Source organism: Hyperolius riggenbachi, chromosome 2 (assembly GCF_040937935.1).
Source record: "Hyperolius riggenbachi isolate aHypRig1 chromosome 2, aHypRig1.pri, whole genome shotgun sequence".
Lineage (NCBI taxonomy): Eukaryota > Metazoa > Chordata > Amphibia > Anura > Hyperoliidae > Hyperolius > Hyperolius riggenbachi.
In genome coordinates, this window is record NC_090647.1 from 549,859,215 (window position 1) to 549,883,413 (window position 24,199).

Genomic DNA, 24,199 nt, shown 5'->3' on the forward strand with positions numbered 1-24,199 from the left:
CTCATACCTGACACTGTTAAGTTCCCCATTGCTGCTCCATGCTCTGTACACACAATGCTGCTCCATGCTCTGTACACACACTGCTGCTCCATGCTCTGTACACACACTGCTGCTCCATGCTCTGTACATACGCTGCTGCTCCATGCTCTGTACACACGCTGCTGCTCTATGCTCTGTACACATGCTGCTGCTCTATGCTCTGTACACATGCTGCTGCTCCATGCTCTGTACACACGCTGCTGCTACATCCAAAGTCAACTGTAGCAGGGAAAGAAAGGGGGCAGTGCTGTGAACTGAAGGATGCCTGCAGATATTCTGGTGTCTCAACTTGTGCCTGTCCCCAGACACTGCACCGGTCAAAGGGGGGATTCTGGGCAGCTGTAATCCCCCCCCCCCCCCCCCCCTGCGTTTGCCTATGAATCTGATGGGTGGACCGTCATTGTGCCATCGCTGAGTTTGAACGTGCATTGACGTCATCCATGCATCACCAACCACCGGGGATCGCACGTTTCACAACGACTGTGGTCTAACATGTGTGCAGAGCTTTAGATGTTAATGCTGCGATCTACGCTGATGTCATCCGCTCGCCACTAACCACCGGGGATTGCTTGTTTTCCGATGACCGTGGTCTAACGTGTGTACCGAGCTTTAGTTGTTAATGCTGTGATCTGCGCTGACGTGGTCCGCTTGTCACTAACCACCAGGGATCGCTCGTTTTCCGATGACCGCGGTCTATTGTGTGTACAGAGCTTTAGTTAACCACCGGGATCGATCTTTTTCCAACGACCACGATCTAGCGTGTGTAAAGTGTGTTCGTTAATGCTGTCATCTGTGCTGATGTCCTCCACCCGTCCCTAACCACCGGTGATCGCTCGTTTTACGACAACCGCGGTCTATTGTGTGTACAGTGCTTTCGTTGTCAATGCTGTGATCTGCGCTGATGTCATTCACTCATTACTAACGCCCTAGTTATTGGAGATCGCTCGTTTTCCATCTACCACGGTCTGACATGTGTACAACGCTTTAGTTGTTAACGCTGTGATCTGCCGGAGAGATATATTTCACTCCAGTATAAATAAGGCAGATAAATTCCCAGCATGGGGCAGAGAGAAGTATTCATTGTGATTGCAGATATATCACAGCGGCCGTACGGCGCCTTATGCTTGACTATAATGAGATATAGCGAAGGCTGAGCCCCCCCTTCCTCCGTTGTGCCTCTCCGCCACCTGTACAGGACACCATTCAGGACCCAGGGAAGCTGAGATTCATTTCACCAAAGGAAACGCCGGCAGTCATCTGTCTCCGAGACTCTTCAGCGATATCGAGGAGATAAATTCCACCCGTCATTAAAGAGAACCCGAGGTGTGTTTAAAGAATGTTATCTGCATACAGAGGCTGGATCTGCTTATACAGCCCAGCCTCTGTTGCTATCCCAAACCCCACTAAGGTCCCCCTGCACTCTGCAATCCCTCATAAATCACAGCCGTGCTGTGAGGCTGTGTTTACATCTGTAGTGTCAGTCTCAGCTGCTCCCCCGCCTCCTGCATAGCTCCGGTCCCTGCCCCCGTCCCTTCCCTCCAATCAGCAGGGAGGGAAGGGATGCAGGCGGGGACTGGAGTTCTGCAGGAGGCGGGGAGAGCAGCAGACTGACACTATAGAGATAAACACAGCCAGCTCTGACAAGCTGTTTGTCAGCAGTGTGGCTGTGATTTATGAGGGATTGCAGAGTGCAGGGGGACCTTAGGGGGGTTTGGGATAGCAACAGAGGCTGGGCTGTATAGGCAGATCCAGCCTCTGTATGCAGATAATATTCTTCAAACCCACCTCGGGTTCTCTTTAAAGTCGTGGAGCTCAATGGCTCTTTTGCATAGATAACTGGAGTTTCTTAACTCTTCCTGTACTGGAAACAATATTAGACTTGTCTCAGCTCCTAATGTTTTATTTCTTAGCTGTACTACACATACAATTCATTATATCATATTTTTTTTTCCGCTTCAGTATCTCTTTAAGTGTAAAACCAGCCTAAGATTGCTGCTTTTTGGTTCCTTACTTTTAAAATCTTAACCATCACTTTTACAATGCTGCATTTATAAAAGCAGGAACAGGTGTCTCCGCCTGCCTATCGTTAGTTCTTCTGCCACTACTGAAAAAGGAGGGAGTACTGACCCACTGATTTGCACCGAAGTGGTGTAATGCTGGGAATACACGGTTCGTTTTTGCCTTCGTTTAAACCTTCGTTTCGATTGTGCCTTTTGTCCTTTTCGATCCCGAAATAATCGGTCATACGGTTAATATCACCACCCACGGTTTCGTTTTTTTTTTCGATTCTGATGGTTTCGTTTTTCCAATGATCGAAGGCTGCAAAGAAACGAAACGAAAATCCCTTTTTACAGGGACGGACTAGCATAAACGAATATATAATCGATCTGAACAGCCATCAAGCCTACCAATGGCTCGATTAGATGGATAAAGAGAGATAATATCAAACATGTTCGATCACTAGTCGTTCGTTTTTGGGGTCTATTAATCGAAACTATAATGAGATTATGACTATTTTCACATACGTTTTCAACACTCGATTCGTTTACCGAACGAATCGAAGGTTTAAACGAAGGCAAAAACGAACCGTGTATTCCCAGCATAATGCTAGGTGTTTTTGTTTGTTTTTGCTTACAGTTTCCTATGAAGTTCTCTACTATCAAAGTGGCCGAATTCCATAGACACTTATATTTTGTCAATCAGGTGTATTTGTTTCTTTATAACAGTATTGGTCTTTGAGTTGCACTCTGCCTAACCCTAACCTCACTTCTTACCCTGTGCCTAAACCTAACCTCACCCATTGCCGTCTGCCTAACCCTAACCTCATTTACTGCCCGGTGTCCTAACCTCTTCTTCTGCTCTGTACTTAGCCCTTACTTTTTTGATTGTCCAATGCTTTACTCTGTCTTTTCTCCTTCCGTGTCACTAACCCCACTCCCTGCCCTGGGCCTAACCTCACCCATTGCCCTGGGGCTAACCCTAACCTCAGCCATTGCCCTCTGCCTAACCCTAACCTCACCCACTGCCCTCTGTCTAACCGTAACCTCACCCACTGCCCTCTGTCTAACCCTAACCTCACCCACTGCCCTCTGCCTAACCCTAACACACCCACTGCCCTCTGCCTAACCCTAACCTCACCCACTGCCCTCTGCCTAACCTCACCCACTGCCCTCTGCCTAACCCTAACCTCACTTCTTACCCTGTGCCTAAACATAACCTCACCCATTGCCGTCTGCCTAACCCTAACCTCATTTACTGCCCCGTGTCCTAACCTCTTCTTCTGCTCTGTACTTAGCCCTACTTTTTCGATTGTCCAATGCTTTACTCTGTCTTTTCTCCTTTCGTGTCACTAACCCAACTTCCTGCCCTGGGCCTAACCCTAACCTCACCCATTGCCCTGGGGCTAACCCTAACCTCACCCACTGCCATCTGCCTAACCCTAACCCCACCCACTGCCCTCTGCCTAACCCTAACCTCACCCACTGCCCCTTGCCTAACCCTAACCACACCCACTGCCCTCTGCCTAACCCTAACCTCACCCACTACCCTCTGTCTAACCCAAACTGCACCCACTGCACTCTACCTAACCCTAACATCACCCACTGCCCTTTGTCTAACCCTAACCTCACCCACTGCACTCTACCTAACCCTAACATCACCCACTGCCCTCTGTCTAACCCTAACCGCACCTAGTGCCCTTTGTCAAACCCTAACCTCACCCACTACTCTCTGTTTAACCCTAACCTCACCCACTGCCCTCTGCCTAACCGTAACCGCACCCACTGCCCTCTGTCAAACCCTAACCTCACCCACTGCCCTCTACCTAACCCTAACATCACCCACTGCCCTCTGTCTAACCCTAACCGCACCCAGTGCCCTCTGTCAAACCCTAACCTCACCCACTGCCCTCTGCCTAACCCTAACCGCACCCACTGCCCTCTGCCTAACCCTAACCCCACCCACTGCCCTCTGTCAAACCCTAACCTCACCCACTGCCCTCTATCTAACCCTAACCTCAACCACCACCCTCTACCTAACCCTAACATCACCCACTGCCTAACCTCACCCACTGCCCACTGCCCTCTGCCTAACCCTAACCACACCCACTGCCCTCTGTCAAACCCTAACCTCACCCACTGCCCTCTGCCTAATTCTAACCTCACCCAGGCAGGGAGAGCCGTCTCTTGGCTCCCCCCACCCAGCTAAACACTGCCGGGAACATAGTTACTCCTCTGCATTATGCCAATATTATACATACAGTGCTGGGGGGTCCAGTGTAAAACTAGCAGTAAATGAAGGATTAGAATATTTACTCACTGTCTGGAAGCAGTGCACTATGGGAGCGACTTCTTGCACTATAGGCAGTGAAACATTCTTCCTGTAGAAGGCAATGCTCTCCTCCTGGCTGGGATCTCATGTTCTCTCTGAGAGGCATCCTGAGATTTCGCACACATCTCTCCCTCGTTAGACGTGGTGCGGTTGTTTGGTACGCCGTGTTCTCGCGCTCGCTGTTTTATTGATTCGCCTTCGGTGTCTTGATGTATTTTTTTGAAAGCGATGTTGTTCCACCTACTGTGATTTGTTGTGTTCAATAATTCAGGTGGAACGCTGGAAAAAAAAATGAAGAACATGTTAAAATAAAATATGTCTCTTCTATGTTTTGGACAGAGAGCAGAGGTTGGAAATTGTACAACAGTTCTCTGGGCTATCACCGGGGCAACGACCATCATTTTTTTGTCTCTGTGTGACCTCACTTATACCTTAGCCCCCCCCCCCCCCCTTCCTCTCCTATGCTCATTGCTCAACCCTGCCCTGTGCCTAACCCTAACTTCACCAACTGCCCTCTGCCTGACCCTAACCTTACTTACTGCCCAGTGCCTAACGCTGACCTCTTCTTCTGCCCAATGCTTTAGTCTGTCTTTTCTCCTTCCATTTACCTAACATTCCCCCCCCCCCCCCCCCCTTCTTGATATAAGAAAGAGGGACACTTAAAGAGTAACCATAATAAAGAATTGAACTTCATCCCAATCAGTAGCTGATCCCCCCTTTACCATTACAAATCTTTTCCTTTTCACAAACGGATCATCAGGGGGCTCTGTATGGCTGATATTGTGGTGAAACCCCTCCCACAGTGTGATGTCAGGACCATGGTTCTGACATCACACTGTGGGAGCCTTGTTGCATTGTGGGAAATAACAGCTGTTTCCAACTGCCGAAAAAGCAAGCTGCATCTCCTTCCACTGACATCACCTGCCAGCAGTAAAAATGTCAACATGTAATAAGTGTCAGGATGTAAATCAGGGAGCGGAAATGCTGTACGCGCAGCTAGCACTTTGCTAGCCGCGCGTACAGCTCGATCGCCGCCGCTCTGCGGCGATCGACCGCACGCAGCGGCGCAAGAGGCCCCCCCCCCCGCCAGAGCCCTGCGCTGCCCGGACCAATGAGTTCCGGGCAGCGCTATGGGCTGGATCGGAGGTGTCTGACGTCAGGACGTCGGCTGACGTCCATGACGTCATTCCGATCATCGCCATGGCGACAGGAGAAGCCAAACAGGGGAGCGCATTATATACGCGTTCCCCTGTTTGCTATTGATGCCGGCGACGATCGCACTAGAGGGACACATGCGCCCTCTAGTGGTGTTTCATGTAGCTACTGCCAGGAGGGTTAAGAACAAAAAAGTGTGCAGCAGTGATGCATATTTTTAGCAGCTTTTTTGTTTTCTATACAAAAAGTGAAATTTGACTTTCAGAGAGGCTCCCCCTTCTTCTCTGCAGGGGTCAGACACACAACGAGCAGAAGAGACGAGCACTGCCGCAGACCTTGCGTGTGCCGCCAACAAGCTCATCACAGCAAGACAAGATGGTGGCTGTTTAATCACGGGTAATTAGCGAAGGCGAGAAGCATCATGAGAAGGGCGCCCACAGGTGTGAAATACATCAGAGTCTCCAGCCAGGCGTCAAGAGGACCTGTCACCTGCCTCTAATCAAACCAGAGGAAGTGTCTCATACCATTATACCATCAAGAGGACCTGTCACCTGCCTCTAATCAAAGCAGCGGAAGCCTCTCATACCCACATTCTTCCATTTTGCTGGTATTTTGCCATGAAAGCCACACAGGACGCTCCTAGGATCTCACATGTATGGCATGATTGCACCACATGGTGTCACATCTCTTTGTTATGTAAAACGGGTGAACCTACTGCGTGGACTGATTGTCTTACAATCACGGCTCCTCCGTCACTGATGATCAAGAGCGTGCCAGACACCATCCTCAAGCATCTGATGTTGATTAATGTTGATTGAACGGGGCTGATAAGTAATGAGGGCTTTCCAGTAATAATTCAGATCTGACAGACAAGGGCAAGGGCTCTGGGCGGTACGCAGCATCTTAATCAATCAAGAACATAAATAATCCCCAAATAATCCCCATCACGCCAGGGCAGGTCCGTTTGGTATTTTGTAGCTTTGCAGCAACCCTGAACTCAAATTAAATTTGTGAGATGATTAATGGTCTGTATAGTACCAGGATTGTGGAGTCGGTATAAAAATAATCTGACTCCCTCTTTTGTAAAACTTTTGCCATGGAGTTTCTGCTCGGGTTCTCTTTAAAGAGACTCTGAAAGCACTTAAAAATCGTTTTTTTACCTTTTATTTATGTTAAAGGAATAATGTAGGGGGAAAATGAGTTGAACTTACCCGGGGCTTCTAATGGTCCCCCGCAGACATCCTGTGCCCGCGCAGCCACTCACCGATGCTCCGGCCCCGCCTCCGGTTCACTTCTGGAATTTCAGACTTTAAACTACGAAACCACTGCGCCTGCGTTGCCGTGTCCTCGCTCCCGTTGTCGACGTACTACGCTCCTGGTGACATCAGCGGGAGCGAGGACACGGCAATGCAGACGCAGCGGTTTTCAGACTTTAAAGTCTGAAATTCCAGAAGTGAACCAGAGGCGGGGCCGGAGCATCGGTGAGTGGCTGCGCGGCCACAGGATGTCTGCGGGGGACCATTAGAAGCCCTGGCTAAGTTCAACTCATTTTCCCCGACCCCACTACAGTATTCCTTTAAGCATGTTTGCCCCTGTTAAAACGCCGCTATCCCGTGGCAGAATGGGGTTTTTGTACCCCCCAAATCCCCTGTGGAAAATCCACAACTTTCTTGGTCATGGATTTTGATGCCCAGGGAGGCAGAGCTTTCGGCCGTAGCTCTGCCTCCATGCACGTCAATCACCGCGTATCTCCACCTCTCCCCCGCCCCTCTCAGTGAAGGAAGACTGAGAGGGGCGGGGAGAGGCAGCGATCAGCGCTGATGGACGTGCATGGAGGCAGAGCTACGGCCGAAAGCTGCCTCTATGCGGAAGGAGCCCGGCAATGTGCCCCAGAGGACTTGGGGGGGGGGGGGGGGGTAAAAATCCCTTGTTCTTTTACAAGGTTTTCAGTCCTAGAATGAAACAATTCCGGGTATAGCAATCATCGTACTTGGCGAATAAATATAATTCTGATTGTGTTGTAGTACTATCACACTCCTCACCTATGAGTTGGTGAGATCGGGGATATGGTTGCTTCATGTTATTGCTGCTGAACAAACAGTTACTGACGTTCTGCAGTAATATGACAAGCGGTGCAGGGAGAGAAAAGGTTACCCTGACTATGCAAGTTACATGACATTACACGGAAAGAATACCTTGTGTGGCAGATAAAAGCAAATAGGCATTACTTTCCGGATGACCCTCGTAATAATTCTTCACTTCCACTGTTTGGTATTACTATGCAGTCCTCTCCATCATAGTTCGGTCCTTATATTCACCAGATTATTTTGCTTTTCCTTAAAGGACAAATGTCGTTAACATTTTTAAATTTCAAATATATGTAAACATACACCGATAAGAAAAGCATTTCTCCCAGTGTAAAATGAGCCATTTATTACTTTACTCCTATCTTGCTGTCACCTACAGTAAGTAGTAGAAATCTGACATTACCGACAGGTTTTGGGCTAGTCCATCTCTCCATAGGGGATTCTCAACAAGACCTTTAAATCCCCGAAAAGGATCTATACAAAGATGCCGACCAGCCTCCCTTCTCGCTGTACACTTTTTTGGCAGTTGGACGGAGCAACTGCCATTCACTAAGTGCTTTTGAAAATAAAGAAATCCCTGAGAATCCCCCATGAGGAAATGGGCTAGTCCAAAACCTGTTGGTAATGTCAGATTTCTACTACCTACTGTAAGTGACAGCAAGATGGGAGTAAAGTAATTTACGGCTCATTTTACTCTGGAAGAAACGGACTTCTTATCTGTATATGTTTACATGTATTTTACATTGTAAGATTTTCGCTGCAGAGGTCCTTTCATTTGTTGGAGTTTGGAGCCGAGATTCTCCGGGACTCTAAACTGAAGCTCATAGCTGCTGCTTTTATCCGTGATTTGTGAAGTTTAATTTTTCGTTGCTGTCGACAAGAGATGTAAATAAAAGAGCTTCCTGATTGCAAAATAAATTCTGTTACCAGATGTAATTTATTTATCTCATGATTTTCAATTCATTATTTATGGAGAAACCTAGATAGGTAAACTCTCTTATGCCCACAGAAGTATTATTAAAGTGGACCTGAACTCTTGCACAGGACAGAAGGAAAACATTGAGAAATGCACCCTGTATGTATTTAGAGAGTTTAGCATGTCTAATCCCCCCTCATCTGTGACTAATCACAAGTTGTAATTTGATCACTAAGCTTTGTCAGCTGCCTCGGCAGAGCAGCTAATTGGTAAACACAGGATGTTAACAAGATGTCTGCTTCAATGAAAGCAGGAAGTAGGCACACTGCAGATTTATTGCAGGATTTGTATCAGCTGCAACAAATAAATGTTTTTTTATGTAAAAATTATTATGCTGTTGCTTATCTTTTAGAGCAGAGAGGAAGTACTGAGTTCAGGTCCACTTTAACCAAATTTAAAGGAACACTGTAGGGGGTCGGGGGAAAATGAGTTGAACTTACCCGGGGCTTCTAATGGTCCCCCGCAGTCATCCTGCGCCCGCGCAGCCACTCACTGATGCTCCGGCCCCACCTCCCGTTCACTTCTGGAATTTCTGGCTTTAAAGTCTGAAAACCACTGCGCCTGCGTTGCCATGTCCTCTCTCCCGCTGATGTCACCAGAAGAGTATAGCACAAGCCCAGTATGGTCTGGGCCTGTGCAGTATGCTCCTGGAAACATCAGCGGGAACGAGGACACAGCAACGCAGGCACAGTGGTTTTCAGACTTTAAAGGAGTCATCAGGGGAGAAATAGTAAAATAAGTGGTACTTACCGGGGGCTTCCTCCAGCTCCAAGCTCCCAGGGCGTCCCTCGCCGCAGCTCTGCGCCTGCGCAGTCCGCTCCGGTGATTGACAGCGCCGTTCGCTGTCCTGAACGTCGCTCTGACGTCATCGCCGGGGACCGGGACGGACCTGTGGCGAACGGCTGCGGGCAGAGCTGCGGCGAGGGACGTCCTGGGAGCTTGGAGCTGGAGGAAGCCCCCGGTAAGTACCACTTATTTTACTATTTCTCCCCTGATGACTCCTTTAAAGTCTGAAATTCCAGAAGTGAACCGGAGGCGGGGCCGGAGCATCGGGGAGTGGCTGCGCAGGATGTCTGCGGGGGACCATTAGAAGCCCCGGGTAAGTTCCACTCATTTTCCCACGACCCTCCTACAGTATTCCTTTAAACCCTAATATTAGTCTTCTACAACATTCACACTCCTTCTCTTGTGGTGATCACACAATCAGGAGGCCAGTTTGCAAGAGGTCATGTAAAAAGTGTGGTCACCACGACATCCCCTACCCATGAGAATTGTAGCCCAACCAACACTTGTTTTGTACGGGGGAGTTCTTTCCTATTTGGAGAGCTGCAGTTGAGATAAACCAGCAACCACCACAAGTCCAAGAGACAGGATGGAACTCCACACTGTATTCGCTGAAAAAACGTGTTACTGTTGCTATAAAAAAAAAAAAAAAACTTCCCACAATCCTGTTGGCACTGCACAATTGTTATGGTCAGGCACAGGCAACCGGACCAGATAAAAAGAAAACAAAAAAGCGACCTTTAGGTAACCGTTTTAGAAAAAAAAGGGGCACTTTATTTTTTGGCAATTTTTATTTTGGGATGTTACGACCACCTTAAAAAAAAAAACCTTAAAAGCCCCAGAGAAGAAAAAAAAGATGTCTTTGCTAAATATACATTTGCCTTTTTAAAGAAAAGGTATTTTACGTTCTAAGTTCTTCAGCTTTCTGTTCCTCACTGCTCACGTAAAGGTCAATCATTGCAAACACCTCCCGTTTTTAAGAAGGCAAGTTTATATTTAGAGGCGTCTTTTTCTTCCCAATTCCCCACAGTGACAAAGTCATCAGCAAAGGCACAGATCTGCCATAAGAAGCAAACTTGCCAGAGCCTCCACTGAGAAGCAGTTCCACAAGGGTAGAGCGCTCGAGAGTGCTAAACTTCTTCACACGAAATGAGCGAGAGATGCAGCCACTAAGGCCTAGTGCACACCAGAGCGGTTCGCCTGCGTTTTGCGATCCGCTTGCGGCTGCGGATACGCTTGGGTAATGTATTTCAATGGGCTGGTGCACACCAGAGCGGGAGGCATTTTGCAGAAACGCATACTCCCGGGCTGCTGCAGATTTTGGATTGCGGATGCGTTTCTGCCTCAATGTTAAGTATAGGAAAAACGCAAACCGCTCTGAAAAACGGCACTTCAGACCGGTTTGCCAGGCGTTTTTTGTTACAGTAGCTGTTCAGTAACAGCTTTAGGGCCCATTCACACCTGAGCGGGAATCGCACGATTCCCGCTCACGGCAAACCGCTAGCGGTTCTGCAAGAACCGCTACACAATGTAGCGAGTGCATGCAGCGGTTTGCCGGCGACGAGCGTTCCGCGATTTGCGATTGTAATTAGCGTGCATAGCACGCTAATCGCGATCGCTCCAAACCCGCCGCAGTGTCCAGTGGTTTTTCCGCGCTAATCGCAGGAAAATCACTCCCGCAGAACGCCGGCGGTAATCGCCGGCGTTCTGCGGTTTTAAGTGTGAACGGGCCCTTACTGTAACAATACATGAAATCTACTACACCAAAAACACTTCACAAAACTGCAAAATGCTAGGTGAAATGCTACAGAAAAAGAAGAAAAAGCGTTTCAAAATCTGCTAGCATTTTGCGGATCTGCTAGCGGTTTTTAGGCCTAAGAGAGCGCTCAGAGGCCATCCTGGAGTGTTAAGCCTTGTATACACGCTAGACCAGTGGTCCTCAAACTACGGGCCGTGGGCCAAAATCAGCCCCCTGAGGCTTTCTCACTAGCCTCCAAACACAAACACAAAACATATACATGTGGCCCACTGTACCTGTAAATATCAGCGGCCCGCATATAGAATAGCAGCGCTAGCACCGCCCATCCACATACTGTAGCAGCCAGCGAGCAGTCATTCGCTGGCTTTCAATCCAATTCTGCATCAGGTGACACTGCTGTCCAACTGGGCGGCAGGTTGTTGTCACCTGGGTACGCTTCACTGTCTGGTGCACAAAGACGTTCTTCGGGCGCCGCATGACTGAATGGCTGCTGCTGGAAGTTCTCCTCCGGGCACGATTGGAGGAATCAATACCTAGATTCAATGTAATGTTTTTCAGGATCATTTTATGTGTGTTCCGGCCCCCCAGCATTCTGAAGTTTGTTGACCCGGCCCTTGACCGAAAAAGTCTAGGGACCCCTGAGCTAGATGAAACTCAGACGAGGTGGGCGATGATGACATCCTCTGCCAAGAATCTGTGTACCGCGACCCTTGATGCTCCCCGCTCACCACGCCCACCATGTGACATCACTCACATGCCACTCCGTCTACCCTCAGCCCAGGGGCATACCTATGCATCATGGGACCCCCCTGCAAAACATTTAGGCCCTCACCCTCCCCCACCCCTACAGTCAGCCCCCCCCTGTGTTGGCTATGGAGGAGGGGCCTGAACTTCTCTCCTTCACCACAGCCCCCCTATCGTGCGCTCCTGAGAGCAGAACTCCGTGCGCGTGCCAGAAGATGATTTTATTGGCTCCTGACCCGGACCAATGTGATTGGCTCACAGTGATCACATGGTCAGGAGCCAATGAAATTGGCTTGCAGAGCTCTGCTGTCATACCGACAGCAGAGCAAGTGGGCTGCAGCGTTGGGAGCGTGCTGTGCTGTAATTGAAATCTATGCCCTGGCAGGGATAACAGGTCCCAAACAGGGCGTAGATTTCAATTAGCTTTCTGGAAGCGGTTAACAAGTTCTGGTTAATTGGTCGGCATTTACAACTCATAAAAAAGGCAGCGGCCTATTCAAACGCCAAAGGTTGTGGTGGTCTTATTTTACAGTATAAGTGATGCATTATGCAAATGTCGAATGCATTCCGATACGTACTCCTTGAAGTGGACCTGACCTCTTATACTGTCTTACACAGAACAGGATGTAAGCCAGACGAAAGCTGCAAGGCCGAAAGCTTGCTTATTCTTATTCATTTTTAGTTAGCCAATAAATGGTATCATCCTGATTTTAAACTTCTTGCTAAGACAGAAGTAAAACATAGAAAAATGTACCCTGTATGTATTTAGAGAGTTTAGCCCGTCTAATGCCGGCAATACATCATAAGGTTTTTCATCAGATAGACGGTTCGATAGATCATTTCCGACATGTCCGATCTTCTTTTCGGTCGTTTTTCTGATAGAAGTGAATGGAAATTGATAAGAAAATCGATCGGAAAATCGATAAAAAATGAGATCGGACAGTAAATCGACTGAAAGATCTCATCATGTATTCCCAGCATAATTATCCCTCATCTGTGACAAATCACAAATTGTAATTTGGCAGATAAGCTCAATTGAAAGCAGAGGATGTTAAAAATAAGTCTGCTTCCGTGAAAGCAGGAAGTAGACATGCTGCAGATTTATTGCAAGTTTTGTATCAGCTGTAACAAATAAATGTTTTCCTTTAAAAGTTATTATGCTGCTGCTTATCTATGAGAGCAGAGAGGAAATTTTGAGGTCCGCTTTAATTACATTGCCCCTGACCAAGTATAATACACAACGGTGGTGGTGTCTGGAAGGCGGAAGCCACATGGAGTAAACTTGTATATTCAGCCATTTCCATGATACAAACACCCCTTATTAAGTGAGCGCAATAGCCGTTTCCCCGCAGGGTTCATTAATCCGCGGGCAGATTGCAGCTATCACGTCTGAGGGCCTGACGGAAGCAAATCGGAGCGCGGACTGGATGTATAATGAGGCCTGCGGCGTCCCCAGGGCAAGTTTCAGCCAAGCGTACTTCTGGCGTGAGGATTCGGAGTGCCCATTTAATAAGACGAGTGCCTCCCATCCAGCAGCTGAGGTAAAGTCATCATTTCCAGCACTGCGGCAAACGCCCCATCGCTGCGTGAGGAACGGGGTTACAAATGTTCCTCTCAGCCGGAGGATTCGTCTATGGCTCCTCACAGCCCTCTCACACAGATGGACGCTAACAGGAAGGCCTATTTCATTGACCGATGCCACGCTTCCTAATTGGGTAGTGAGTTCAGCAGCCGGTGGAAGCGGTGCCCTGGGAGCCCTTATCCAGATCGGCGTTAGGTGAAAATGAGGTGAAACGCTGCTTGTGGATATTAACGGAAAAGAAGGAAAAAGATTCAGCTAGCTTGTTTAATAACAGCAAAGGACTATGGGAATTAACCAGAGCCAGGGAAGATTGTGGTTGGTTCCACTGGGATGCGCTGAGATAGCGTACTGTGCTCATCACTCCCGGCACTAATTAAACAAGGCCCTCATTTAAAGGTTAAGTGAAGTGAGAGGTACCGTGTATGGAAGCTGCCATATTTATTTCCTTTTAAACAATGCCAGTTGCCCGGCTGTCCTGCTGAACCTCTGCCTATAACTGCTTTAACTATAAACCCAGAACAAGCATGCAGATTAGATATTTCTGACAAAAATCTGACTAGATTATCTGCATGCTTGTCAGGTGGGTGATTCAGACAATACTGCAGATAAATACATCAGCAGGGCTGCCAGGCAATTGGCTTTGTTTAAAAAAAGAAATAAATCTGGCAGCCTCCGTATCCCTCTCAGGTCAGTTGTCCTTTAAAGGGAACTTGAGGGCTCGTTTCCACTATCGCGAATCTGCATGCGTCCAACGCATGCAGATTCGCACATGTAATGCAAGTGGATGAGCCTGTTTCCACTGTAGCGTTGTTGAGGTGCGTTTTTTTCAGCGGTGAAAAAACGCACAAAAGAGCCAACGAATTCGCCTGAGAGTGGAACGCATGCGAATCGCCGCTAATGTATTTAATAGGAAATTTGCATGCTGTTTTGGTATGCGAATTTTCATGCGAATTCGCATGAAATCAATGGAAAAGCACACCGGCATTGCCATGGTTAAATTCGCATGCATCATCATCCGTGCGAATTCGCATGCGAATTCGCACGAAAATTCGCATGCACACGCATGCAAAATTCGCATCTGCATGCGAATTTTGCCGCAGCGATTTCGCAACGCAATAGTGGAAACGAGCCCTTAAACTAATGCCAGTTGCCTGGCTGTCCTGCTGATCTGGCATCAGTAGTATCTGAATCAAAACCTGGAACAAGCATGCAGCTAATTCAGTCAGACTTTAGTCAGAGCACCTGATCTGCTGCATGCTTGTTGAGGGTCTACGGCTAAAAGTATTAATCTGTCTGGCCAAGCAAACATCCGATTGGATAATTTTATCCAATCGGATTAAAATCGGTGCCACAACAAGCATGCCCAATCAACAATGCAACCGATTGTTGGACAAAATTGATCAAATGCATCGATCGAGCATGCTGGAAAATCTTGACTGGGTGCACAACAGTAACTAACGGTCAGCGACATTGTGACAAGTGACGGACTGGTGGCTGTGCATTGTAAATCTCACCTCCAAACATGCATAGCCAACACAATAGTAGTGCCATGGATGTGTTTAACAGACTACAAATATCCAAAGGCATCCATCCAGCAAGTAAATAAATGCAAAAAATGCTGTCCAATATAACAACATTTATTAGGGACGTATCCCCGAATAAAAACAATGAAAAGAATGCAGCAAATGTACAAAGGGTATGTACTGTAGTAATATCCAGTGATCCACATGATAATGATTACAGAAATGACAATAAGGCAATAAATAGGCGACAAGTGATCCTTAACCACTTCACCACTGAGGGGTTTTACCCCTTGACCACCAGAGCAATTTTCACCTTTCAGCGCTCCTTCCATTCATTCGTCTATAACTTTATCATTACTTATCGCAATGAAATGAACTATATCTTGTTTTTTCCGCCACCAATTAGGCTTTCTTTAGGTGGGACATTATGCCAAGAATTATTTTTTTCTAAATGTGTTTTAATGGGAAAATAGGAAAAATGTGGGGGGAAAAAAAATTATTTTTCAGTTTTCGGCCATTATAGTTTTTAAATAATGCATGCTACTGTAATTAAAACCCATGAAATTTATGTGCCCTTTTGTCCCGGTTATAAAACCGTTTAAATTATGTCCCTATCACAATGTTTGGCGCCAATATTTCATTTGGAAATAAAGGTGCATTTTTTTCAGTTTTGCGTCCATCCCTAATTACAAGCCCATAGTTTATAAAGTAACAGTGTTATACCCTCTTGACTTAAATATTTAAAAAGTTCAGTCCCTAAGGTAACTAATTATGTATTTTTTTTAATTGTAAATTTTTGAATTTTTTTTTAATTACAAAAAAAAAAAAAAATGGGGAGTGTGGGAGGTAATGAGTTAATTTTTTGTGTAAAAGTCATTTATTTGTATGTGAAAAATGTGTAGGGTGTAGTTTACTATTTGGCCACAAGATGGCCACAGTAACTTTTTGCTTTATTGCGACCTCCAAGCCTCCTTCCGGAAGCTTGGAGGAAGAATAAGGAGGCTGGACACGTGAGTTTCTTCTCACAATGATCGCGCTGCCCATAGGAGAGCAGCGGGTCATTGTGGGGCTTAGATCAACGAACGGGAATGGATTTTCCCGTTCATTGATCTCCGGGCGAGCGGGCGGCGGCGTGTTTACTAGCGGCGGGCGGCGTGTTTACGAGCGGGAGCGCGGACAGCGTCGGGAACGCGGAAAGTACGTGTTTCTCCGTCCCTGGTTTTTAAAGGATGGAAAAAGGGGCGGAGAAATACGTACGCGCGGGGGTAAAGTGGTTAAAAAATACATAAACATACAGACAGGGCAGCCGGGTATAAGATAATCCAGCTGTTGTCTCATTGAGCCCGCTGCCCTGTCTATTATGGGCTTGATTCACTAAGACAAATAGCATGCCTTATCCGAGTTAACACTCCTTATCAGAGATAACACGCCTTATCAATGTTAACACGCCTTGTCAGATTAGCATAGCGAGCGCTACGAACCCTCAGGGGCTCAGGGCAGGACAAATGGAGCTCTCGTCATTGCCAATTAGCAGGCATAAGTTTGTAGCGCTCGCTATGCTATTCTGATAAGGTGTGTTAAAATTGATAAGGTGTGTTAACTTTGATAAGACGTGTTATCTCTGATAAGGAGTGATAACTCAGATAAGGCGTGTTAAGGTGGATAAGGCATGCTATTGGCCTTAGTGAATCAAGCCCATAATAGAAAGGGCAGCGGGCTCAACAAGACAACAGCTGGATTATCTTATACCCGGCTGCCCTGTCTATATGTTTAAGTATTTTTTAGGGATCACTTGTCGCCTATTTATTGCCTTATTGTAATTTCTGTGATCATTATCATGTGGATCACTGTATATTACTACAGTACATACCCTGTGTACACTTGCTGCGGTTTTTTCATTGTTTTTATTTGGGGATACGTCCCTGATACATTTTGTTATATTGGATAGCATTTTTTGCATTTATTTACAGTATTTGTAAATCTCACCTGTCCTGCTGTGGTGAGTCCTGGTCTCCCCCTGTCTCCCCTAAGTGCTATTAGGCATGTGCGTGACGTCACACGTGCGCCATATGTTATACGCTCAGTATGATGGCGGAGATTGGTGGAGACAGTGGTGAAGACCGGGAGTCGGTGCAGCGGGACAGGTGAGATTTACAATGCACGGGCACCGGGAGAAGAGGAAGAGACATTAACATTTAGGGGGGCGGCCAGAATCGGCGGCGTAATGAGGCCGATTCTAGAGAGATTTCATGCTTAAATGCACAGGAATTGGTCTGCTGGTGTATGGGCAACCAACAGATCTATATCCAAACAGGTTAGATCAGAGAGAGGTCTGTCTTGACAGGGGCGTAGCAATAGTGGTTGCAGAGGTAGCCACCACATCGGGGCCCTTGAGCCAGAGGGGCCCCGGGAGGCCCAACCCTCAACTGCATATTAAGCTCTCTATTGGTCCTGTGCTCATAATAATCACTTCTATAGATAGTTTGAATAGTGGTGATTATGAACAAACTGCTCCCCATCCCCTTCTTGCACCTCTGACACTGCAGTTGCCATTGGCAGGTTTTGGTGCAACGTATCAATTGTTATGTATAGAGTGGGGGGCCCCAATGTAAAACTTGCATCAAGGCCCACAGCTCATTAGCTATGCCACTGATCTCAGAGATTGCTAAATGCACAGGCAACTTTAGAGACACAAGATCAGGGGGAAGCCAGGCAACTTACTGTATATTGTTTAAAGCGGTATTGTCACTTTAAAAATTAAATTTCAACAGCAACTGGTCTGAGTGTATTAAGTGATAAAGATGCTTATCCTGCATTCAAAACTTTTTCTGCTGTTGTGGCTTAGACTTATCACATACCTTAGGAGCATTGGACCTTTAATTGCCATTGCCAAACAGTTGCATGCTGTTTTTTTATGTATAATATATTCCTCCTCTTCCCTTTATTTCCCCCTCCTTCTAATGACATTAGACAGTGCATTCCCTAGTATAGACCCCAGTGGGAGTGTCTGGAGACTGGGAGGAGGGCGGGTAATGAATACACAATTAGCAAGAGGAGAAAAAAAGAGTGAGGGAGGAAATGATGTCAGGAGGTCAAAGGTAACCAAAATGGAAACTGTCTAGAATAGGATTCTCTGCTTTTCCTTTATAAAATTCACAGGAATCATAACATGGACAGTGCAATACATCTGTTATGTAAGCAGAACTAGTATTTATCTACTTATATGTGTGTTTTTTATTACTAGGTTAGCATGGGTGTCATTTCTTCTTTAAAGGAATAAATATGGCTGCCACCATATCCCTCTCGCCTCAAGTGATGACTAGTGCTAGGGAAACATAGCGCGGTGCAGGTCGCAGGGTGAACGGCAAACATGATCCTGCCTGTTGGCATCTCATTCTCCACCTCTGATTTTTCAAGAAATAAAATGTTATTATAAATCTATTTTTATATGGTTTTTCTTTTATTTAAACTTCATGCTGAGGGACAGAAACAGAGGAAGAATAAACTGAGGAAGTGTCTATTCACTTCAGATACCTATTTTGGGCGGAATTAACTTTTAAAGCGGTATTGTCACCATAAAAATCAAATTTCAACAGCAACTGGTCTGAGTGTATTAAGTGATAAAGATGCTAATCCTGCATTCAAAACTTGCAAAACTTTTTCTGCTGTTATGGTTTGTAGTTATCACATACTTTAGGAGCACTGGCCCTAGTGCAAAACAGTGCCAAAGAGTTGAATGCTGGGAGTTCTTTTTATTCTTCCTCTTCCATTTATTTCCCTGCCTAGCGGCTTATCAGAAACACCCTCTGATTACTCGTGTTAACAAGCAAGGCTGAGGTGACTCAGTGATGGGATGTGTAAATAAAAAAAGACATTACAGTTGTTAGTATACACCTCAGTGGGAGTGTCTGAAGACTCTGGGATGAGGGCATCTAATGAATACACAATGAACAAGAGAAGGGAGGGGGGGAAACAAGAGTCAGGGAGGATATGATGTCAGCATTAGCTTGGCAAGATGGCCACTGCCTAGAATAGGATTTTCTGCTTTTCCTTTATAAAATTCACAGGAATCATTACGTGGACAGCACAATACATCTGTTATGTAAGTAGAGGTAGTATTTATCTACTTATATATGTTGTCACGATTGTGGAACTTTCCCCGTGATCAGCGCACAACGCGTGCGCTGACACGGCGGAGATCCTCCACAAGCGTATAATTTGCAGGAACCCAGCAAAAGGTGCTATGCACCTGTAGAGGGAAATTCCTGTCGGCAGATGGCGCTGGGGAGTGCAGAGGAACCAATCCTCTGTACCTCCACAAGTGCCAGACAGGAATTGTACGAAGCGCAGAACGCAATCGCAAGAGAGGCGATTGCGAATGAGATTGAGCAAAAGGGATAGGTTGTATGTGTGTGCGCCAATCCAGTCGCCACTCCGCGACCGCGCACACACAACAGCAGATACGAAATAGGAACGCGATCGCGAGAGGTGCGATCGCGAGACGTGACACAAGGCAGAACAGAATAGAATACGAGGGTAGCAAAGGCACAGCAAATACAATAAGGAGATACGGAAAATAACAACCGCTAGCTAACCGCGAACACCGCACTCATTCGCAACAGTGCACGCGGTTATGCGCGATCTCCACGTGATAAGCACAATAGAGACAAGCACGCCTAACTAACCATAAACAGACAAACATGAAACAGGGGACGCGAGCGCTTGCTTAACGGTTACCTCACCGAGCCTGTAGCAAGCGCAGCGGACAAGACAGACACACGAAAAACAAGAACTAGGCAGGAAGGATCCACCGCTCTTCCGCCAGAGCAAGTGTGATCCAAGCAGGAACACAGATCAGAAAGATCCACAGCCGCTAACGCTAGCGGCTAGTGCGATCTCAGCAAGACAGAACGATTCGCTATCAACCGCCGTTGGTGACAGCGCAATCGCGACCGACAAGACAGAACAGAAGGATCCCCAGCGCTCGCACAAAGTAGCTAGCGCGATCCCAGGAAACAGAACAGAAGGATCCCCAGCGCTAGCACAAAGTAGCTAGCGCGATCCCAGGAAACAGAACAGAAGGATCCCCAGCGCTAGCACAAAGTAGTTAGCGCGATCCCAGGAAACAGAACAGAAGGATCCCCAGCGCTAGCACAAAGTAGTTAGCGCGATCCCAGGAAACAGAACAGAAGAGATAGCTGGCAGCAACCGCTGCACCAGCTATACTCCAAGAACATAGATCAGAACCATTTCCTGTCAGCCACCATAGGGACAGGACAATGGCAAACAGGCAAGACAAGACAGAACAGGCAATACAGATAATACAACCTGACTGGGCTAGAAGGGGAGCCTAAAGCAACCCCCAGGAATTAACTATACTAGATAGCAATGGCTGACACTTCAGCAGTGTCCATCAGGAACTGAGCATGGAAGGGAAATGACCAGCAAAGCATTCTGGGAAAGATAAAGCTCTTATAGTGCCAGTCATCAAAGAAGGCAGGTAGGGGATTTGCATAACGAATGTATGCAAATTCCCCAGCAAGAGAACAGAACAGAAACTTGCAATGAAAAGACAGGTCTCTGTTCCAGAGACCTGCAGCCCACAGACTAGAGGAATGGACAAACAGCTGTCTGCCTGTGCAGCCAGCTGAGCGGATCATCACATATGTGTTTTTTATTTCTAGGTTAGCATGGGTGTCGCTTGTTCTTTAAAGAGGCTCTGTAACCAAGGATTAAACTTCATTCCAATCAGTAGCTGATACCCCCTTTCCCATGAGAAATCTTTCACTTTTCTATAACAGATCATCAGGGGCTCTGTATGGCTGATATTTTGGTGAAACCCCTCCCACAGTGTGATGTCAGGACCATGGTCCTGACAGTTGACTGTCTGTGAACCTTGTTGCATTGTGGGGATTAACAACTGTTTCCAACTACCAAGCAACCAGTATCTCCCTCTGTGCACATGTACATCTATAAAAAAAACAAACTTTTAGGCTATCACATTTTAAGGGGTGTGGTTATAGATAATAGCAGTTGGGGCTGTTTTTTTTCCCTGTCTGCCAGAAGTAAAGATGATGACCTGCAGGCTCATTGTGGATCAAACAATATGAACAAATTACATGATGAATATATCAATCACTTCTTGATCTCTCTTCTATTTTTAAAGCGGAACTGTAGAGAGAAAATAAACACATTGGCGTCAATTCACTAAGGGTTACCGACTGTTTTACCAAATGTTCGATAAATGTTCGGTAATTTTAAGTCCTGTTTGCAATTCATTAATATTTACCGCATGTATTACCGCATTCGATAAATAGTCGATAACTATTCGGTAAATATTCGATACATTTTCGGTAACTCTTCGATAATTTGCAAAAAAACAGTATTCACTAAAAAAAAAGGGGGGTGTGACCACACGTCAAATAAGAACAGTTTATCTCCACTGTAGAGCTGACGGTATCTACTGTAGAGCTGTCGGTATCCATGTTGTTGTACCTGAGGTAAAACATGATCTGACCGTCCCTTCATATCATCCTTGTCTCCACGTCTCTGCTCTTCATCTCTGCCACTGCGTGTCTCAGAAGTTCCTTCTCCCCACATCTTTCTCCACCATCCGTCCTCCCTGTAATGACGACAAACTACAGCCACGCCCTCCGTTACCCAGAAGTCAATGCAAGCCTTCACTTCTGCCGATAATTTAAGGAATGCTTCCCGCACATTTAACACAGTTATCACCATCTTTTCGGCAGTTTACCGACCCCATATCGAAGACATATAAAAAAATAACGAATTTACACCGCACTCGATACTTTTTTAATGAATACAGCACAAAAACGTTAATTAACGACTGCGGTAAAATACCGAAGCTTTTTGTTTTAACAAAATGTCTTTAGTGAATTGACACCATTGTTTCACTTACCTGGGGCTTCCCCAAGCCCCCAGCAGCCGTCCTGTCCCGCGCCGCTTCTCGGCGAGCCTCCGTTCTCCCGCCGCCAGCTCCTTTCGGTTTCGCCGCTGGGCCACTGCGTCTGCGCGGCTCTGGCCATGCGTATCCTTTCTTCGCGTCCCCCGCTATTGCAGAGGGGGAACGCGAAGAAAAGATACGCTTGGCAGTGCTGCACTGGCCTCAACTTACAAGTCGAGGTACGGGACGGAACGGCGGCGGGAGAACGGAGGCTCGGGCAGGATCGGCGCGGGACAGGACGGCTGCTGGGGGCTTGGGGAAGCCCCAGGTAAGTGAAACAATGTGTTTATTTTCACTCTACAGTTCCGCTTTAACTTCTCGCTTTGCAATGTAATGATTTATTTTTTTTCCTCTTTTCGCTGCAGTTCCTCTTTAAAATGAGATTCCAGATTCGCAGCGGGGCCGCCTGCGTTCCCTAGCTTTATTTATACTTGCAATAAAGTGCGCAATTCCAGAGATCAAGAAACCTTTTACTCGGCGCTGACCTCTTTAGTAATCGTGGCACGGCGGGCTGTCAGATCAGTTCTGCGGGATCTCATTACTCCGGGAAGAGGTGACAGAGACATGGACTCTGTGCCGAGCGTCTGCACTGCGCGGAGGAGATTGCTCGTCGTTAATGCGCTCCGCAGAGATAGCAAGGAGGAGGGCGATGAATCACAGGGCGCCTCCAGAGCTGATCCTGGTCATGTGACCCACGCCGCTGCATCACCCCCAGGCCATATCAGCGCCGCGCTGGATATTGTCTACATCCATCATAATGGCTTTCCCCCCCCCTGACCGTATCAAAGTATAACATCCTGCTCTAATCCGCGGATATCTCGGCTAAGTCAACAGCCATTAATTACACCACCTGAGGGGATTTCGGCGCTCATCCCGCGTACGCATCAGGCATTTCTGTATTCGCTTACGTTTCCTTTTCACAGTTATGAAACGCGACCTTTCACCTCTAGAAGGAATAATCCGTGTTACCTTGTCCGGCGTTACGGATGGCGAGATCGGTTATAGCGAGGTGGGAAACAAATAAGCATTGAGACGGGTTTAACGCATTTTTCAGGATTAAAGAGGCACTAGGGCGAAAAATTGTAAAATGGAAAATATGTGCAAACATAGACAAATAAGAAGTATATGTTTTCCAGAGTAAAATGAGCCATAAATTACTTTTCTCCTATGTTGCTGTCATTTACAGTAGGTAGTAGAAATCTGACAGAAGTGACAGGTTTTGGACTAGTCCATCTCTTCATAGGGGATTCTCAGCAAGGTTTTTATTCTTTATAAAGATATTCCCTAAAAAGATTTAAACAATGATGCTGGCCAGCCTCCCTGCTCCCTACACAGTTTTTTTGGCAGTTGGACAGAGCAACTGCCATTCACTAAGTGCTTTTGAAAATAAATACATCCCTGAGAATCCCCCCAAGAAGAGATGGACTAGTCCAAAACCTGTCGCTTCTGTCAGATTTCTACTACCTACTGTAAGTGACAGCAACATAGGAGAAAAGTAATTTATGGCTCATTTTACTCTGGAAGAAACATACTTCTTATTTGTTTATGTTTGCACATATTTTACAATTTTTCGCTATAGTGCCCCTTAAGGAACTGACTAGCATAAATATTCTCTTTTAAGCTGCATTTCAATAAAACATGGTTGATCTGCCATATGCTTATGCCCAAGATTAAAAGTAATAAAAAAAATCCTCAGCTTTGCAACTGACTTGGCTATGTGCCACCTACCGCCACCAAATACTATACTATACCGGCATATACTCACCTCGGCTCAAGACTCCACCCTTCGGCTAGATTAGGGGTGTCAAGCTCAAATACAAAGTGGGCCGAAATTGTACACCAGTGACCCAGTCGCAGGCCAATCTTGATGTCTATTGGGTACCATCCTCCCTTATAAAGTTCCCAGGTGGCCCCCTCCCTACCCTATACAGTTTCCTGGTGTTTAGTGCTTTCCCCCTCCCTCTCCCATATGGCTTCCCTGGTGATCTAGGGCTTCACCTTCAATATAGCTTTCCTGGTAGTCTATAGTGGGCCAAACATAATGCAATGTGGGGAAACCACTTGAGGGCCAAATTGAATGGCTCTGAGGGCCAGATTTGGCCCGCGGGCTGGAGTTTGACATGTATGCATTAGATAGTCAACAGTCAAAAGACTCAGTACTGCATTGGATTCTGTGCTGTCCAAACCCCACCCATGAAAAGCCCCACCTCAGTATCCCAGGAACCCCAACAGTGCTCACGTGCCATCACACCTACCCC

The 24,199-nt window shown here is 46.7% G+C and overlaps 1 protein-coding gene across 2 annotated transcripts in view; it reads right to left on the reverse strand.

Moving 5' to 3' along the window:
• Positions 1-24,199, reverse strand: part of LOC137547348 (galactosylgalactosylxylosylprotein 3-beta-glucuronosyltransferase 1-like) — a 359,516-nt gene that overhangs the window by 330,095 nt on the left and 5,222 nt on the right. For both annotated transcript variants that reach the window (XM_068270854.1, XM_068270853.1), the window contains exon 2: positions 4,357-4,647. The gene's annotated coding sequence lies outside the window, so the exon portion shown is untranslated. The remainder of the gene's footprint in view (positions 1-4,356; positions 4,648-24,199) is intronic.